Source organism: Nicotiana tabacum, chromosome 24 (assembly GCF_000715075.1).
Source record: "Nicotiana tabacum cultivar K326 chromosome 24, ASM71507v2, whole genome shotgun sequence".
NCBI lineage: Eukaryota > Viridiplantae > Streptophyta > Magnoliopsida > Solanales > Solanaceae > Nicotiana > Nicotiana tabacum.
The window spans coordinates 108,815,732-108,835,120 of record NC_134103.1 but is presented as its reverse complement, the minus strand read 5'-3'; the positions used below and the strand labels follow the sequence as shown (position 1 = coordinate 108,835,120).

Here is a 19,389-nt window from a genome sequence, read left to right as displayed (position 1 = left end):
TGAGAACTCGGAATCTTTACAAGCAAAAAGAGCTACATCTAAGGGGAAAAAAAAACTTTTCAATCTTCACTCTTCATGATCTACATTACTCTTCATTTAATCTCTTCTAGTGGTCTAGAAATAATGGCATTCTTTATTTCTTTCTTGCATTTGCATATTGGGTTGGAAAAAAGAAGAGCTGTTTAGGAGGCTCAAAATATTTTTTTCCCTTCCAGTTATCTATGAGAAAAGTGTTAAAATGGTGTGGTTAACATTGTAGAAGCATGTACACCTTTGGTGATTACAAACATCACAAGGAAATGCTAACCAATAGCTTTAATCTAGCTTATATGTTCTTTTAATGATTGATTTAATGTAGAAATGGTAATATAATGGTCAACTAATTCCAAATATGATTAGCATAGACCCCTCTCTTAGACAAAGTGGAAACTAACTTTTGACCATAGGTAGAACACTGATCTGTAGATTAAAAGCATTATCTTGATTTTTATAACAGTCCCTTGTGCTATTACTTGGATTCTGATAGCTTCCAATAGTGTACATAAGTTCCATAAATTGTTGACATGACTATTTCAACATCTTAATCAGCATAAATTGCTGGACTCTACAAAGGTCTAAAGCAGCTAAGTGAGCTCATTTCGTCGTACCAATCACTGAAGGACATAGGTTGCGGCCCTCAGATTGTGAACTCTATCATCAGTACTGCTAGACAGTGCAATCTCGGCAAGGATGTCCAGCTTGCAGAAGAAGGTAAGGAACAACAATAATAACAACAACAAACCCAGTGTAATTTCACAGGTGGCGTCTGGTGAGGGTAGCGTGTATGCACAGTCAGAAGAAGGTAAGGAAATATCAGCCAAAGAGAGAGACCCTATGGCTGGTGAAGTGTACTCTAAAATTATGGAGATCGAGTCTCGTCTTCTGCTATGCGGGCTTCACATCATGTCATCATCGGTGAGCCCCCAACAGCAATGGAAGCAGTTGCTACCCTTGTTAACATTGCTGCATTGGACGGTCCTGAAGATGGTATTTCTTTCCTTCCATCTATATTAGCAGAGACAGTTGGAAGGAACATAGAGGATATCTACATAGGAAATGATCAAGGTATTTTACGAGATGTGGAACTGCTACGCCAGATAACTGAGGCGTCACATGGAGCAATTTCAGCATTTGTGGAACGTACAACTAACAACAAGGGTCAAGTTGTTGATGTCCCTAACAAGCTGACCTCAGTTCTTGGTTTTGGTATAAATGAACCATGGATTCCGTCAACCACAGCAGTAGTAAAAGGATGGAAAACTCAGTGATAGACCAAGGTGTGAACAAAAAATGGCAGCTCGGTGCAATAAGCTCTCGCTATGTCCGGGGTCCGTGAAAGGGCCGGACCACAATGGTCTGTTATATGCAGCCTTACCCTGCATTTCTGTAGGATATTGTTTCTACGGCTCGGACCCCTGACCTCATGGTCACATGGCAACAACTTTACCAGTGATAGACCAAGGTGTGAACACCGCAAGAAAATTGGGCATCAAAAGGACAAATGCTTTGAGAATGTTGGTTATCCACCCAATTGGAGGAAGAAAACGATCAAGTCAGAACTTCAGGCAGCAAATTCCAACGTTATAAAAGAGTCTATGTTATAAATATGAAGACATGAGCTCCATCTCCAGTTAATTCCTGACTACTCTGGTATGACTCTACTGCCATAAGAATTCATTTCTTCATCGTTTGTTTGTCATTCCCCTTCTTATAGTGGAGTTTACGTTGCTGAGTGTTTATTTGATATAAATGAATTCCTACTGGCATCTGTGAAGGCAATGGATATCATTAATCTTTGTTAACTTGAAGGCCAATGAGAGAATTGTCAAAGCCTTTCTTATAATCAGAAAGGTAGTTGATAGAATTGTTGAAGCCTTCTTGTAACCAATTAGAAAACATGTAGATGCATAAGCTAAGTTACAATAAAACAAATTAAAGTCGATATCAAAGTGTTGGTATGTGTTCAAAGTAAATGAAAAGAAAATAGAGCCTTTTTAAGATATTTTAAACCTTTCTATGCTCTATATAATCTATGGCTTTCAAAAGCTCATTCCTACGGAGGGGTTTAGGTAAGTAATAATCCATTCCAACTTGGAAAATCTTATCTATCTCTTCCTTTGCTGTATGCGCTGTTAAAGCTATGATGGGAATTCAAATTCCATAACGTGCCTCTTCTTTCCTAACGCATTTGGTTGCTTCAAATCCATCCATCACTGCCATCTGCCAAACGACAAAACAAACAATGATATAAGTTATATGACTTGACGTCAGTTTATCGAAAACAACCTCTCTACCTCAGGGTAGCGGTAAGGTCTGCGTACACACTACCCTCCCCAGACCCCACTAGTGGGATTATACTGGGTTGTTGTTGTTGACTTGACATCAGTGTACAAAGATTTTACGCTATCAGTGTAGTTAACATGCTATAATAAGTTATCTACTCTATTTTTCAAGTTTCCGGATTTGCTTGTTATTAACAGTTACCAATTATTATAGGTCAACTTATTCACAGAATGGTTTATGATGGTTGCCTATTACCTCTTTATAATGAAGAAGTCAAATGATCTCTGCTCTTTTTAAAAAAAATAAATCCCTATAGCTATTTTCTTGTTACAAATGAACAATAGTATGCTTCAGCAACTAATAGGGAACTCATTAGTTCTGGTACTCACACTTTTTTTCTTTCAATGTTCAAAAACATATAATAGTAGATTTTGGGAAGAAAGTAACTAGCTAATAAACTTAGAACGGAAAAATAGTAGCATATGCAATCAACATTTTAAATGAGTAGCTCTGCTAGTTGGACTTCCAAAAATAGTAACTTATGCAAATGACATCTCAATGCTTTAAAAGTTTATCTTACATCAAAGTCTATTGCTCTTAGCAATTCAACTTTTATTTTTCAATACAAAATTTAAGATTTGCCCTTTTGAACCATTCAATAAGATGTTAACTTCAATGTTAACCTCAACTGAAGTCCTTCTCAACCTATATATGTTTCTTGGATCCTCCAAAAGTGTCACCGCATCCTTGTCTGATCCTCCAAATATTATGCATTATTTGGAGGATCCGACACAGGTGTGACCACATTTTTGGAGGATTTGAGCAACATAGTCTTTAACCAGAAGAATGAATATGAATCACATCTTACCTCACAATCCATGAGATAGTCAACTGGTGGTGAAGGAGTAGACGGTCCTATCTGGCTTTGATCTCTAATGCCTTTGCAAACATGAGCTAGAGCTTGTTCACCATTTTCACATGTGTAAGTATTTGCACCAAGCTGAGAAACCATGGTTCTGCAAATCTTAAGTAGTAGTTCATCATCCTCTACTACCAAGATTGTCCTTCCTGTTAAAGGTAATCTATTACTAGAACTTCCGTTAACATCAACAGAAACATCTTGTATTTCTCCTTCTAGGCGTGGACTTCTAGACTTCATTGGAGTATTCTGAATCTTGATTCTTGAAGTTCTTTCATCCTTTATTTCTTGTGTAATGGTTGGTAAAATTGTATCTCCAAACTCTGGTACAAATCCGAGGATATGATATAAACAAGAACCATGTAGTGGTTTTGCCATGACTATATCTGTTGAAGGTAGCTTATCCTCATCTATGCCTGGTTTATCGAGCTAAACAACTCGAAGTGAGGCATTCTTGGGGAAGTCCTTCCGAAATTCAGCCATAGCAAGACTTATTTCTCGAAGTGGTCCAGCACTTGTGTCAATTATGATCAAGATGAATCTTATGAGTGCACTCTTAGAATAAAGTCCTCCGCCGCCCCTACTCTGAAAGGATGGGATATGATCATCATGTGTTCCATCTAAAGCACTGAGGGGAATTTCCTTTGATTTCCCTGAAGATGATGAGTTGTATGACAGAAAGTTGATTAATTTCCTTTTCACCTTCTTGAGAGTAGGAGAAAATTGCTCGAGCCGCTTCACAACATGTGCCCTTAAGCCTATGTTCATCATGAATCTATGAAGAACTTTGCTTCTTTCCTCCTCCCTAATGAAAAGAATGACATCGGATCTTTCTGGTTTCTGATGGCTAGCGATACTATTACTACTTGGTGTTGAATGATAATAGGAGTCACTAGTTATATAGCCTCCTAAATGGGACTCTGGATCTTCTCCTCTTAAAACATTGACATTAATTGCTTGATGTTCTTGAACTTGAGACTCACATGCTATAAGGAAAATGTTGAATCGAAAGCAAAGGCCCTTTTCGCCAATATCCTTGTCGATGATACCTATTTCACCTCCCATTAAGCGAACCTAAAAAGCAAGAAAGAATATGAGATATGAGGTAATAAGTTCATTAAATTATAAATGCAATGCTTTCTGCTTTAGCAGACACTTGTTTACATGTAGCTGAACAAATTCTTGTGTTTTCATACATACCTTTGTTGTTAGTTCACACATAATTTAAGGACGTTATATATTGGTGATGTTTCAAGTATAATGAAAGTCTAAACCAAAAAAACTGGTAGCCCGGTGTACTAAGTTCCCGCTATGCGCAGGGTCCGGAGAAGGGTCAGACTATAATGGTCTATTTTACGTAGCCTTACCCTGCATTTTTGCAAGAGGTTATTTTCACGGCTCGAACACGTGACCTCCTGGTCATATGGCAGCAACTTTACCAGTTACGTCAAGGCTCCCCTTCAGTATAACGAAAGTCTCTTGGAGAAATATGAGTACCAAAAAGAGACTTCAATACCACTGATAAAACAAGAAATTAACAGGAAAATTCTTTAACCTTTAGTGTGTGTGTAATTGTCACATATATAAAGTGCAGAACACAGTGACTCTAAATTCTGAACATTGTATGGTAAGAGATACATACCAAAGACTGAATAATGCCAAGCCCCAAGCCAGTGCCTGCTTGTCCATAATTAGGAGCTGTCTCATTCACTTGAATATAATTCTCAAAAACAGATTTCTGTTTCTCTTTTGGAATTCCTTTCCCTGTATCATCCACCTCGAATATAAATTCCACACAGTTGGGATCTTTCTGGACTTTGTTCAGTACTTGCAATTCTGCAGAAACTGCTTCATCGTTCTGTAAAAGAAAGCATGACATACAACCAACATAACAATTTGTACTTGGAGCAGCAAGATTGGAGCTTTGATCAAAACCAGTTTTTCGAGCCCAAACTCGAAGAGAAACATGTCCCTCTGAGGTGAATTTAACTGCATTATGCAACAAGTTACTCAAGATCCGTCTTAATTCTCTCCTATCGCCTTTTACACGAGAGAATCTTGTGATAGAATCATCACATGGATCTAGTAACACATCTACATTTTTCATTGCTCCGTTAGGGTAATAGAAATTGACAATATGTTCAAGTAGCTCTTGCATGCTGAATTCTTCTTCTTCAAGTTGCTTCTTTCCTTCTTCAATCTTGCTTTGATCAATAATAGAATTCAATATAGCTGAACTATATCTACCCGAGCAAACTGACCCTAAATCTTGAATCCGCTTATATATCCATACACAATAAGTATATCTATGGTAACTTAACTACACTAGCAGCAAAAGTTTAATACTTCATTTTTATCATCTGGCAGTTCAACGTGTATCTATATGAGGACTAATATACTGCACAACATGCAGATCACAGAACTAGTATAATCACTTAAACATAAAACTTTCTACTTCAGATACACTTGAACCAGAGACGGATCCGGGATTTGAAGTCTATATGAGTTCCTACAACAACCTCAAGTCTAACTTCAACGATCATTTGTGCGAGACCCCATATGACAAGTAAACCATCCAATAAAAGTGGTATTAGTAACGTATAAAACAAGCGACGGATCACTTGTTATATGTTAAAATACATTGATACTAACAAAATTCTTTAGACGGTTAGTGTTTATAAAAGTTTAAATCCGATAGATCTTAATATACTAACCTAATAGATCGTTTGTGCAAGATTCCATATGATTTAAATTCTTCACCAATTAGCGATTCTGGTGAAGCATAAGCAGACACATCTCAATTGTAATATGGCCAAATTTTCATGACATTTGCCATGACATAATATCCATTATAACAAAATTTATGGATCATGACATTTGCCATGACATAATATTCATTATTAGGCCAATGATTTCTTGCTATAAATAGAGTAGCTTCTCCTCATTTGCAAACACACCAATTCAAGAGTTTTTTCACTTTTGTCTTTCTTTCTCCTCCTTTATTTCATTATAGAATATTTTGTAAGAGAGTGAGTGTTGGGAAACACTTGTGTGAACTCTTTCTTTGGAGTGATCTTGTGAGGTTATTCTCTTGGGGTATTTAGGATTAATTAGAGTATTTACTCTAATTTTGTACTCTCTTTTGTACTCTTGTTGGTATAGTAAAATTGCTCATCTACGTTTGTGGACGTAGGTCACCTTGACCGAACCACATTAAATTTGTGTCTTCTTTATCTTCTTTAATTGTCGTTAGTATCAACTTGCATTGTCTTTGTTATTGTCACTATAACGTTGTTTGGCTAAATTCCGCACTATCCGGTAACCCGATCCTAACAAATTGGTATCAGAGCCAGATCTAACCGGGTTAGTTTAAATAGCCAAAATGACTCTAACAAAGTCTTATATTGAGAAATTTGACCGAAGTGCAAACTTCGGAATGTGGCAATTAAAGATGGAAGTTATCCTAATTCAATATGGCTTAGATTTGGCACTGCAAGGAAAGGAGAAGATGCTGGATAAAATGACGGACGAGGAGTTTGCCCGTCATAGATAAAAAGGCAAAAGCATGTATTATTTTAAATCTTTCAAATGAGGTTTTGCGTGAAGTTGCAGCAAAAAGCTCAACCAAAGGCATATGGGAAAAGCTTAAAACCCTATATATAAAAAGAACAGTAGAAAACAGGCTTTACCTAAAGCAAAAACTCTACACTTTTCGTATGGCTGAAGGTACCTCTATACTTACACATCTTGATACTTTTGATTCTCTTCTTATGGATTTAAGTAACATAGATGCTGAAATCAAAGATGAGGATCAAGCTGTGTTATTGCTTGTTTCCTTACCCCAGTCGTTTAAACATATAAGAGATACTATGCTTTATGGAAAGGATAATATCTCTTATAAAGATATCAAATCTATTTTGAAATCAAAAGAACAAATAGAATAGAGATATTACTGGGGAAACTAGTGGGAACCAAGGGGAAGACTTATTCATAAGAGGTAGATCCAATAAGAAAGATTCAAGCAGTGAGAAACCTAAATCAAGGTCAAAATCCAGATACAGAAATGTCATGTGCAAATATTGTCATAAGAAAGGTCACATTATTTCTGAATGCTTTAAATTGAAAAAAAAAGAAAAGCATACAGAAAAGAAAAATGAGCACAAAAATACTGACACTGCCGAAGCAAGTGTAGCTGTTGATGAGACTGAGAGAACTATTTTTTTAGCAACTAATAATAGTTTCAAATCTAACAATGAGTGGATTTTAGATTCGGGTTGTTCTTATCATATGTGTCCCAGTCGGGATTTATTTACCATATATGAATCTATTGGAGGTGGAGTTGTCTTGATGGGTAACAATGCTGCCTGTAAAGTTATTGAAAAAGGTACAGTCCGAATCAAAATGCACGATGGTGTAGTGAGAACTCTTACCGATGTTAGACATGTTCCTCACTTGAAGAAAAATCTCATCTCTTTGGGTACTCTAGAATCTCTTGGGTGCAAGTACACAGGTGAAAGTGAAGTTCTGAAAATTTCTCATGGTGCTCTTGTGATCATGAAAGCACGCAGATCTGGTACGTTGTATACTCTTTTGGGATCTACTGTTACAGGTGCTGTTGCAGTTTCAATATCAGATAAATCAGATTCTGACATCACCAAATTGTGGCATATGCGATTGGGACATATGAGTGAAAAAAGGTCTTTCCATCCTCAGCAAAAGAGGTCTCTTATGTGGCCAAAGTACCGGAAATATGGAGTTCTGTGAACATTGTGTGTTCGGAAAGCAGAAAAGAGTCAGCTTCAAATCTCCAGCGATTCATAGAACAAAAGGTACTTTGAATTACATTCATTCAGATCTGTGGGTCCTTCACGTACCCCATCAAAAGGTGGTGCCATGTATATGTTAACTTTCATTGATGATTATTCAAGGAAAGTTTGGGTTTATTTCCTGAAAAATAAAAGTGATGTTTTCTTAAATTTCAAACAATGGAAAGTTTTGATTGAGAAGCAAAAAGGAAAACAGGTTAAGCGGCTTAGAACAAATAATGGCTTGAAATTTTGTAATGATGAATTCAACAAATTTTGAAAGAATGAAGGAATTGCTCAATATCGTACTGTGAGAATGACACCTCAGCAAAATGGTATGGCAGAAAGGATGGATAGAACTCTTTTGGAAAAGGCTCGTTGCATGATTTCAAATGCTGGGTTGACAAACGCTTTTTAGGCAGAAGCTATCTCTACAACTTGTTATATTGTCAACCGAGCTCCTTCTGCGCCTTTGAAGTTTAAGACTCCAGAGAAAATGTGGTCAGGTACTCCTGCTAATTATTCCGATTTAAAGATATTTGGTTGCCCTGCATACATGCATGTAAATGATAGAAAATTAGAGTCAAGGGCTAAAAAGTGCATTTTCCTTGGGTATGCATCTGGGGTGAAAGGATACCGACTATGATATCCTGATCCCACGACACCAAAATTTATAATTAGCAGAGATGTAACCTTTAATGAATCCTCTATGTTACATTCTAGAAAAGAGTCTTATAGTTCTTGTAATACAAATAAAGGAAAGAGTACACAGAACCATGTGGAGATTGAGATTGGCATTCCTTCTGAGCCAAGCTTATCAACTTTGGAGCAAAATACAGTTGAAACTCCTGAAGTTGAGACAGAAGCTGAAATTCCTGAAGTTGAACCAAAAGAAGAGGAGTATTCTATAGCCAAACATAGACCAAGAAGAAAAGGTAAACAACCATTAAGATTTGGAGATTATGTTGCATTTACTTTTTCAGTTGCACAGGAAACTGAAGAAATTGGAGAACCATCAAAATATTCAGAAGCAGTTTCTGGTACTGACTCATCCAAGTGGTTGATTGTAATGAATGAAGAAATTGAGTCACTCCACAAGAATGGTACTTAGTCTCTTGTGAAGCCGCCATCAGGAAAAAGAATTGTTGGTTGCAAATGGGTCTTCAAGAAAAAAGATAGCATTCCAGGGGTTGAAGATGCGAGGTATAAAGCACGATTAGTTACAAAGGGCTATAGTCAGATACAAGGAGTTGATTTTAATGATATTTTCTCACCTGTTGTTAAACATAGCTCTATTTGTGTCTTGCTTTCCTTCGTTGCCATGTATGATTTGGAATTAGAACAACTTGATATTAAGACAACTTTCTTACATGGCGAACTTGAGGAATAAATATACATGCATTAACCCGAAGGATTTGAAATTGAAGGAAAAGAAGATCATGTTTGCTTGTTGAAGAAATCCTTGTACGGATTAAAGCAGTCTCCAAGACAATGGTATAAAATGTTTGATTCCTTTATGTTGGGTCATGGTTATTCGAGGAGCATGTACGATAGTCGTGTTTACTTCCGGAAGTTAAATGATGGTTCATTTATGTATCTATTATTATATGTTGATGACATGCTCATTGCTGCTAAGGATTTAACAGAAATTCACAATTTGAAAAGTCAGCTGAAAAGTGAATTTGAGATGAAAGATTTGGGAGCAGCTAAGAAAATCCTTGGCATGGAGATCAAAATAAATCGAAAAGCCAACAGGCTATTTCTGACCCAGAAGAAGTACTTGGAGAAAGTCTTGGAGAGATTTGGCATGAAAGATGCTAAACCAATTAGTACCCCTCTTGCTGCTCATTTTAAGTTATCAGCTGCTCAGTCTCCGCAGTCAGAGGAAGAAGAGAGGTACATGGCACAAGTTCCTTATTCCAGTGCAGTCGGCAATATTATGTATGCAATGGTTTGTACACGTCCAGACATTTCACAAGCAGTGAGCGTGGTAAGCCGGTATATGGCTTGCCCTGGTAAAGCACATTGGCATACTGTGAAATGGATTCTCAGATACTTGCGAGGTACTTCAAACACATGTTTGGAGTTTGGGAGAAATACTAACACTTTGGTTGGTTTTATAGACTCAGATTTTGCAGGTGATCTTGACAAAAGAAGATCACTGACAGGCTATGTATTTTGCATCGGTGGTTGCGCTATTAGTTGGAAAGCTATATTACAACATGTAGTAGCATTATCTACTACCGAAGTAGAATATATGGCAGTGACCGAGGCGATCAAAGAAGCTTTATAGTTGAAGGGTCTATTTGTGAAACTCAGTTTACACCAATATAGTATTACCATTTTCTGTGATAGGCAAAGTGCCATTCGCTTGACTAAAGATCAAATGTATCATGAGAGGACGAAGCACATTGATATAAAGTATCATTTCATCCGAGAAACTATTGCTGAAGGAAAAGTCTCTGTTAAGAAGATCAACACTAGAGACAATCCTGCTGACATGTTCACAAAACCTCTTCCAGTGTCCAAGTTCAAGCTTTGCCTGAACTTGATTGATATTTATGAAGAATGATTTTGCCCATTGGGTTTTTTGCGGAGAAGGTGGAGCAAATTTACTATATATAAGTCGAAATTATGCCAAGGTGGAGATTTGTAATATGACTAAATTTTCATGACATTTACCATGACATAATATCCATTATAACAAAATTTGTGGATCATGACATTTGCCATGACATAATATCCATTATTAGGCCAAGGATTTCTTGTTATAAATAGAGGAGCTTCTCCTCATTTGCAAACACACCAATTCAAGAGCTTTTTCACTCTTGTCTTTCTTTCTCCTCCTTTATTTCATTATAGAGTATTTTGTAAGAGAGTGAGTGTTGGGAAACACTTGTGTGAACCCTTTCTTTGGAGTGATCTTGTGAGGTTATTCTCTTGGGGTATTTGGGATTAATTAGAGTATTTACTCTAATTTTGTACTCTCTTTTGTACTCTTGTTGGTATAGTAAAATTGCTCATCTCCACTTGTGGACGTAGGTCACCTTGACCGAACCACGTTAAATTTGTGTCTTCTTTATCTTCTTTAATTGCCGTTATTATCAACTTGCATTGTCTTTGTTATTGTCATTATAACGTTGTTTGGCTAAATTCCGCACTACCCAGTAACCCGATCCTAACATCAATTAATCCATTTAGACCAGCAAGAGAAGCTCTAACATCATGATTTGCAAGAGCAAATGCAGTGCTTTTGTTCATACTCTTCCTTTCTGCTTGTTGAGTTGCTTCCATTTGCTTTATTAATGCAGCACACAAATACATTTCCCTTGTTGCTGCTCTTATCGTTAGTCCCACAAAAGTGAATATATGGACACAGCCAATGCAATCATCATTAAGATGATTAGCATGAATCCAACTTTAATGTTCTTGTGAAAATGGCTTTGGAGGTGATCTTGAACATTGGCTGACATATACACCTGGAATTAAACCATATACATTTATTTTAAAAAGTTTGACTTCAATGCACTGACATATTATATTTTTTTTAACTATTAATTACAGTTTACTTGTTATAACATGTTGAAATACACTTTTAGTGTAAATTTTCTTTACACGGGCAGCGTATATAACTATTAGTGTTACCAATATTTTCAAATTTCCCTATCATTCTTAACCGGTTTGTCCTCTATGATCCAAATAGACAACAATATATCATGTCTCAGTCCAATCTAGTTGAAATCTACAAAATCCTCATTATCTCATGTCGCACCATTTAAACTCCTTTAAATCCATACCCTATGACTCATAGGCCATAAGGGAACAAGATTTTCATATCTACGAAAAATTAGACTTAAAGTTTATTAAACCACACACGAATGTCATATCTACTTTCGTTTAATTAGCATCCAATTATTTTACGACACATTTAGTAATTGTTTGAAACATCTGAAATTTTTTCATGCAATAACTTTCTAGCTAAAGAACCATCCTCAAAATATTAGAACTGAATAGAACCTTTTTTTCTCTTTTATTCTTTTATTTTACTCCTTTTTTGGGGTGGGGGTTGAGGGTAGAGTGCAAATTAAATATGTATGTGAATTGAATGTGAAAATAGTACGGGCTAGTCAGTTTTCGGACTAGTAATTGAAAAATAGTCAGCGTTTGCAAAGTCATTGAAAAATAGTCGCTATTTTGCTGCAACACGGAAAGTTCCAGCATAATATACTGGAGATTGGAGCACCTATGTATGAAGTATGAACTTCCAGCATATTATCCTGGACCAGTATATTATACTGGAACTCCAGTATATTATGCTGAAAGTCCAGTATATTATACTGGAAGTCTAGTATAATAGAACTCCAGTATATTATGCTGGAATATTTTTCGAATTTTGAACAGTGTTTTCGTTAAGATAATTTATCTTTACATGAAAAGTAGCTAAATTTCGATTACTTTTAAAACTGTGACTATTTTTCAATTACCACTTGTAAATCTGACTATTTTGAATTTCACCAGAATTGAGACCAATTTAAATTCTATTCAATAACGATATAAAAAGATAGATGAAAGACGGTACCTTAATATCGCCTTCAACTCTTTTTACCCTATTGATCCAAAATGCTATCAATACAACATGTACCAATAGCATTACGAATGACTGCATTAGATAAGTATCCAAGCACAACACATTTGTCAGCTAATTAGATTTGTTTTTGTTAAATATTAAACTGACCATTAAATATTTTAGCACTAGAAAATTTACCAGAACTAAGCAGAAACAAACAGGCCTTGGCACTTTAAATGAGCTTAGCTTCATCACTTGATGTTACAAGTAGACACGCATGATGATTACAGAGCACACAAGTAGCTAATGTATTGCACGATTGGTCAAAGGATGAGGCTTACATTTTCAAACTCTGTCAAGGAACCTGGTTCCTTTGACACAGGTTAGTAGTTCCTCTGTACTCCCATGCATAACTTTTTAAATGGTAGAAATGGTGCCACGTCATTAAAATAGCCAGCTCCCTTTTTGTTGTTTCTTAAATCCAAGTGTCTCACCCGTTATGAAGTGTGAGCCTTTTAATCATTTTGAAACAAAAAATTAAATTGTTCAGAGAGTACATGACTTTAATTATTTCTCGCAATAGCATCTTTAAGAAGAAAATAAATTGACTTCTCAAATGAAATTAAAACTATCAAATTTGACATATTTTATATAGTGCATAACAATGGTGCAGGAATGAATTGCTCAAATATTGAGAATTTCGGGTTTTTTTATAATATGATTCAAATAGAAAAAGGAAATGCAGCTTATAGTTGGCAAAACTGGTGGCGAGAGGACCAAAAAAATAAAATTAAAATAAAACCAAAGATGTGATTCATTAAATGTCAAATATATCCTTTCCTTTTTTTACAAATGCAGAGTGATTTGTTGGTCCCACGCAAAATCATCCAAGAAGAAACAAAGGAAAGGAGAAATAATACGAAAGGCATTGGAAATCTATTTAAAGGAAAAAAAAAGGAGATCAATGATCATTCATGGTGGAATTTTTTCATTTTCTGTGACGACTGTAGTCTCCAAATCCCATTTCTTGCAGTGATAAAAAATAGTAGTAAGATAAATATACGCAGTTTTTTCCCTTTCATCAAAAGTTTAGAATAAATTTTCTTACAAATACTGTCACAAGAAAAACAAAAAAACAAAATAAATAAATTCGTGCGAAATATGAATTGAATATCTCATATCGCAATCTACAGTCCGAAAAAAGTTGAATAGATAATCAAATCAACCAAAAAAGAATAAAAAATTAATCACAAGCAATAACCTAGCTCTAATACCATATTGATATCGTGAACAAAAATTTATGAGAAATGAACTTGAGCTGAGCTCTACTCGGTCTCAAAATTTTAAAGGACTGACTATAAAAGTATTATTTTGCAGCACTATGTGGACAGAGCAATGGCGAATGCCGATAAATGTAGTAACTCAAACAAAACTCAAATCAACACTAATGCTAACAAAAGAAATTCAATTCAATAATAGGAATGACGATAGTGTTGGATAATTATTTTAGTTTTATATTGGTTTATAATGAAAATGCATAACTTAGTTTATCTTTTTTTTAGTGCTTAGTTATGAAATTAATATTAGTACTTATTAGCTGTTGCGACCAAACACACTCATGCATGTATACGCGGTCGTCAAGTAATAGAGTAGTGAATAAAGTATCGTTCTCACGAAGACTTATGATTAACTTTTGACTAATTCAAACTCAAATAGCTTATCGATTCAAGCGATTTCTTACAAAATAGATAATTTTTTAATTTACTACCTAAAAACTATCAAGTAATAAAATACTAGAAATCAACCACAACACTTAAATAGTTTTGAATAACAATCACTAGGAGATAATATTCCATGGTCACGGGTTATCTAACAATCATGTTGCATTCTTAGCTTAAAATAACTAATTGATTTATCTGGATTGTTGATTGACAGGGTTGATATTACTCATAAGAATCTGTCGAGTTCTTACTCGCCTATTCAAGCTAACTTAATACCTATATGTCTATGGAATTAAGATTAACAAGAACGCATTTAAAATTCCTGTATTACAACCGAGCAAGGCAATTAGGTATATGTCTATCCTAATTGCGAATCCATTCTCCGATGCCCGGGTTTAAGAACTTGCTCTATTTAATTCTATATGCAATCTAGAGTTCCCACTTTCGAGTTCAACTCTAGATTCGTAGATCGTATTTCACTGTTAGCTACTCAGCAAAATAATTAAAAACAGAATTAAATAAACAGCCCAATATGACAAAATCAACTTCGTCATATTAAACTTCAAACATAAATATTCATGTATACCCATGACCCTAGAACAATAGGGTTTTTAGCCACTCATGTTCAAACAATCATCAAAAAATAATGTTTTCAAACATAAAATCAATGAATACTAGGAAAGGGATGGAAGAATTGATCAAATCCTTGCTTCCGAGTGTTTGGCGCCTCCCTCTTCTCTCTAAATCACGTCCTCCCCTCAAAAATAGGTTTAGGTTGGCATTTATATGAGTTGGGGGCGTCTAAGGGTCGAAATAACCGAGTCCTAGTCGAAAAAGGACACTTTCCCGTCTTGAGCGTCCAGGGCAGTGTGGGGCCCTGGCCCTGGCGCTCAAACATTTTGGCTTCTGTAAATTGCGCCGCAGCCAGCGCCCCACGCTGGCTGTGGCCCTCAAATCTCCCTTATTGCGATTTTGTCCCAATTTTGCTCCAATTCGCGCCCTTTCGTCCCAAATTGCATCAGAATGATTCATACACATAGAAATACCAAAATTTAGCACAAATAATCATATTAAATATCTCAAATCGTCGAGACATGAGTAAAATATGAGGCGATATATATCAAAATATGTATACATTAAGCCGATTATCAACACCCCACACTTAGACTCTTGTTCGTCTTCGAGCAATGGAACTATATTAGCACCCCCAAAACGTACTTAGCACTACGAAAGAAGACCTCACAATTAACTCAATCAAACACCCTACCTTTTGACTATGATCGATGTCGGCAATTAAGCATGAACACACAAATTTCACATTCTTTCCGTTTTTAAATAGCCCAAGTATACTCAATGTTTTTCAACCAACTCAATCAACTCAAGCAACCTCTCCACAACCACCTTACCTCAAGAGACGACTCGTTACCACTAAGCATCCTCAACACACGCACTCACCCAACACAAGAAAGTGTATAATTTCACCAATCCGTCATGAGATCAAGTGCCCTCACCACAAGCAAAAGAGTGAATATCAAAGTAGTCCACAAATTTAAATATGTCATTGAACATAAATTAAGGACATCACACAATTGAACAACATTCACTCACTCTCACAAAGAATTCATGTGCATCCCGTGGTCGTACCATAAGCTTGCCCGTAGTGTACATCTCTACTAATCTAAGCTAGCTAAATCTAGGATCAATTAGGACTTTAAGGTTGTAATGTAGGCTAAGGGACGGGTAGGATACATTTAGGAATAGTGACTAACCCTCCTAAGCACTTTAATACACTACACTCATAGCCCATTCACTTGTCATACACCATTCACTTTAATACACTACACTCTCAACCCATTCACTTGTCATACACCATAACTAACATAGCCCACTTTTCCATCAAGCACCTCTATGGATTCACTAGCACAAGTGAGAAAGATTAGGAGGTGTGTATCTTTCTACATTATTTGAACTTTTATTTTCTTTTTCTTGCAAAATTTTTCCTCTTTTTTTTGTCCCCACACACTCCATACATTGAAGTTCATAAGCTAGTGACCTTTATTCACAATTTTAGTGCACCTTAAGGGCCCTTCCATGGTTCCACTCGAAAGCCACTTCCTAATCTCTCACCTTACTTCTTTTAGCGACTAAGTGCCTTAGGAGGTAAAGGTTCAACAATATCAAATTAAGAACAACTAGGAGTACGTCTTGTATTGTGGTTGCCAAGAAAACCGTCTATAGGCTCAAAGGGGCTAGCAACGGGAAAATTTTATTTGTCAGTGACAAGCACCTTTATGGTCAAGCAAGAAACGCCTATATCATCTCCTAGACTAGCACAACATAATAATTTCGTGTTGATTAACACACAGGGCAAGTTCTAGACTACACAGGATAGCACATAATATCAACGATCCTTACACACACATGGCACTTGACTCACTCAAGACGGTTCTGTGTGACTCTCAATTCAAGCAAGCATATCAAGTTGAGAATTTTTAAGCAACAATGCACTAGTGGCATACAAGTCAATCAACTGAGAAAAAGGCGTCAAAGAGTAGGCTACTTAATCTACTTGGGCATTACAATTCAAATCATATATGCAGGAAGACAGAGCGTATGCTCTAACTTAACTTTCCAACACCAAATATGTCAACAGGTACCTCAGAGCAATCTCAGTTTTCTCCCTTATCCTACCACCCCAAAAAATAAAACAAAACACCTGGTTCGAGCTACACCCTTGGAAAAGAACCGGCGTCCAAAGAAAAACTAAGGGATACTACCTAACTATCAAAAATAAAACAAAAGAAAATATTTTTGGTATTTTTAATCGGACTTTAATCCCTCAAGAAAATTGTCCAACAGATCCATCGTCGGGAAAAGTCCAAGTTTTTGTTATTATTTTTTTTTGTACTCTAGATAACTAGACTATGTTAGTCTTAAACTAAGCTAAAAGGTGATAAAAGAAAAAAAAATAATAACACTAAAAATTTTATACAATTCAAGGAGTATTCCCTCCACTCCACACTTAAACAATGCATAGTCCCTGATGCTTAATAAATTCAAAAATAAAGTAAGGTGGAAAGAAAGAACTCCCTGTTAGTCGGAGTCTGCCTCATCAGGATGCCAACCAGCTGCGGCAATGGGCTCATCATCATCTCCTAGGGGTACCAATGCCATTGGTCCCATAACTTCATCATCATCCGCATCCTCATTATCAGATTCCTTGTCAGTGTTTTCATCCTCAGATGGATGAACGGGACTGCCTAGTGCTATGCCCAACATCTCCTTGGAAGAACTGGAGAGATCACTTCGCAATTGCGTTCGCTCCTCATCTGACACCCCAAGCTTGCTCATAATAACATTGAGGGATTTGTAAAGATACCTGTTGAAATTTTCATCCCTCTCATTCCTAGCAGCTTGGGTGAGCTTGGATGTGGACTCTAGCATGGATGTGATGTCTAACAATGCTGTGGGTGCCTCCACTACCTCATCATAGCCAGGGTACTCAGGTACCCCACGAGAGAGCATGTATTGTGTCAGGATGTTGCCAAAAAAAACTTTTTGATCCTTCCTCCAAAATGGGTGCGGGTCATCTCCCCAAGCATGAGCTCACCCACATTTATGGGACGCCCGATCATCAAAAAGTAGATCACGCACACTCGAGCTCGAGTGCACTCACTATTATGTTCAACGAGCATTAATCTAGCTTGCACAAAGTTTTGCCAAACCTTGGCCGTTTTGTTGAAGTCGAACCAGAGCATTTCAAGGTGAATATTTCCCTTAGTTCGCATCCATTTTGCATTAGAATAAACGCCACAAAGTGTGTGACGTATTGCTTAGTAGCTTGGACTTTTGACGAACTTTTGAAGCCTTCGTGGGTTAGGACTATCAACTCCCAAAAAATGACACAAGGCTTCCCTATCCATTGGAATTTCCTTTCCTCTGACCCACAACTCGTCATTTTTCTCGTTCCAGTTGGCATATAACTCTCTTACCATGCTGAGATTTGCCGGGCCAGGACATTCGAGGAGCTTATCCATCTTCTTTTCAATCAATGTAGCAAGTACATCTGGGAAGTTCCGTTCTAAAGCCTTCACATTTATCCCCATTTCAGACACATATCTCCCATATGGAACAAAAGTATCATGCCATTTGATGGCGTCATCCCGAACAAGTTCCACTCGAGGCCGTGGTGGCCTCGAAGACCCGCTAGCCTGTTTCTTTCCCTTGGCTTGTCGGGAAGAGCTCTCGCCTTGCTTGCGTTTCTTTGGAGGGGGAGCAGTAGTGGAGGACTTCCCCACCCCTTTTCCTTTAGTGGTATCGTCACGAGCCATAGCAACTTACACAGGATAAACACAAAGATGAGAATGAATCAAGAGATGTTGCCTAAGGTCATCGTGAGAGGCAAGATGACCCCACACTTAAAACCTAATGCTATGTATAATCGAATCATAATATTGATTCAATGTGCACCAATGTGTCATCACAAGGCTATAGGTACTTAGACTTCCCTATGCCATAAAATTTAATTAGTCTAACATGGCCGTAACTTAACTATGGTGCAAGCATAACAAAGCTAAAGTCTACATTACTACACTATTTTAGTACACTAACTACAACTTACAAAAGTTTACTACAAGATACAATACTCCCACAACACCCCACACTTCGCCCAAACTCATATACAACTACACTCGGTTACTTAGACTTCACCGGCGTTCAAATTTACTCTCTTAAGCATTTTAACAAACACTTTGTGGGCATCAATTTTGCTTTTCTATTTCAACAATGGTGGGAGAAGGTGGGCCTCCCAAATTTACATGAAGTAGAGGGAATTATAGTTTACTACTTCAAACACAACTGCTCAACCAAATTTTTGCACCAATTTCATGTGTAATCATTCCACCCACAATAACATCCAAATATGTTTAAGAGACCTAGGGAGTTTGAGGATTGGGGGAGAAAGAAGACTACAAATACTCTAAGAACTTCCAAAATACAAGAAAAGAGATAACAAGAAGAACATACCTTAGAGTCTTGAGATGGAATTGAGCAAGG

General features: G+C 36.7%; 2 pseudogenes; one reads left to right on the top strand and one right to left on the bottom strand.

The window, feature by feature from the left end:
• Positions 1 to 593: 593 nt before the first annotated feature.
• LOC107813465 (magnesium-chelatase subunit ChlH, chloroplastic-like) lies at positions 594 to 1,307 on the top strand (annotated as a pseudogene).
• Positions 1,308 to 2,043: 736 nt separating this feature from the next.
• On the bottom strand, positions 2,044 to 12,865 carry LOC107813455 (histidine kinase CKI1-like; annotated as a pseudogene).
• Positions 12,866 to 19,389: the final 6,524 nt, after the last annotated feature.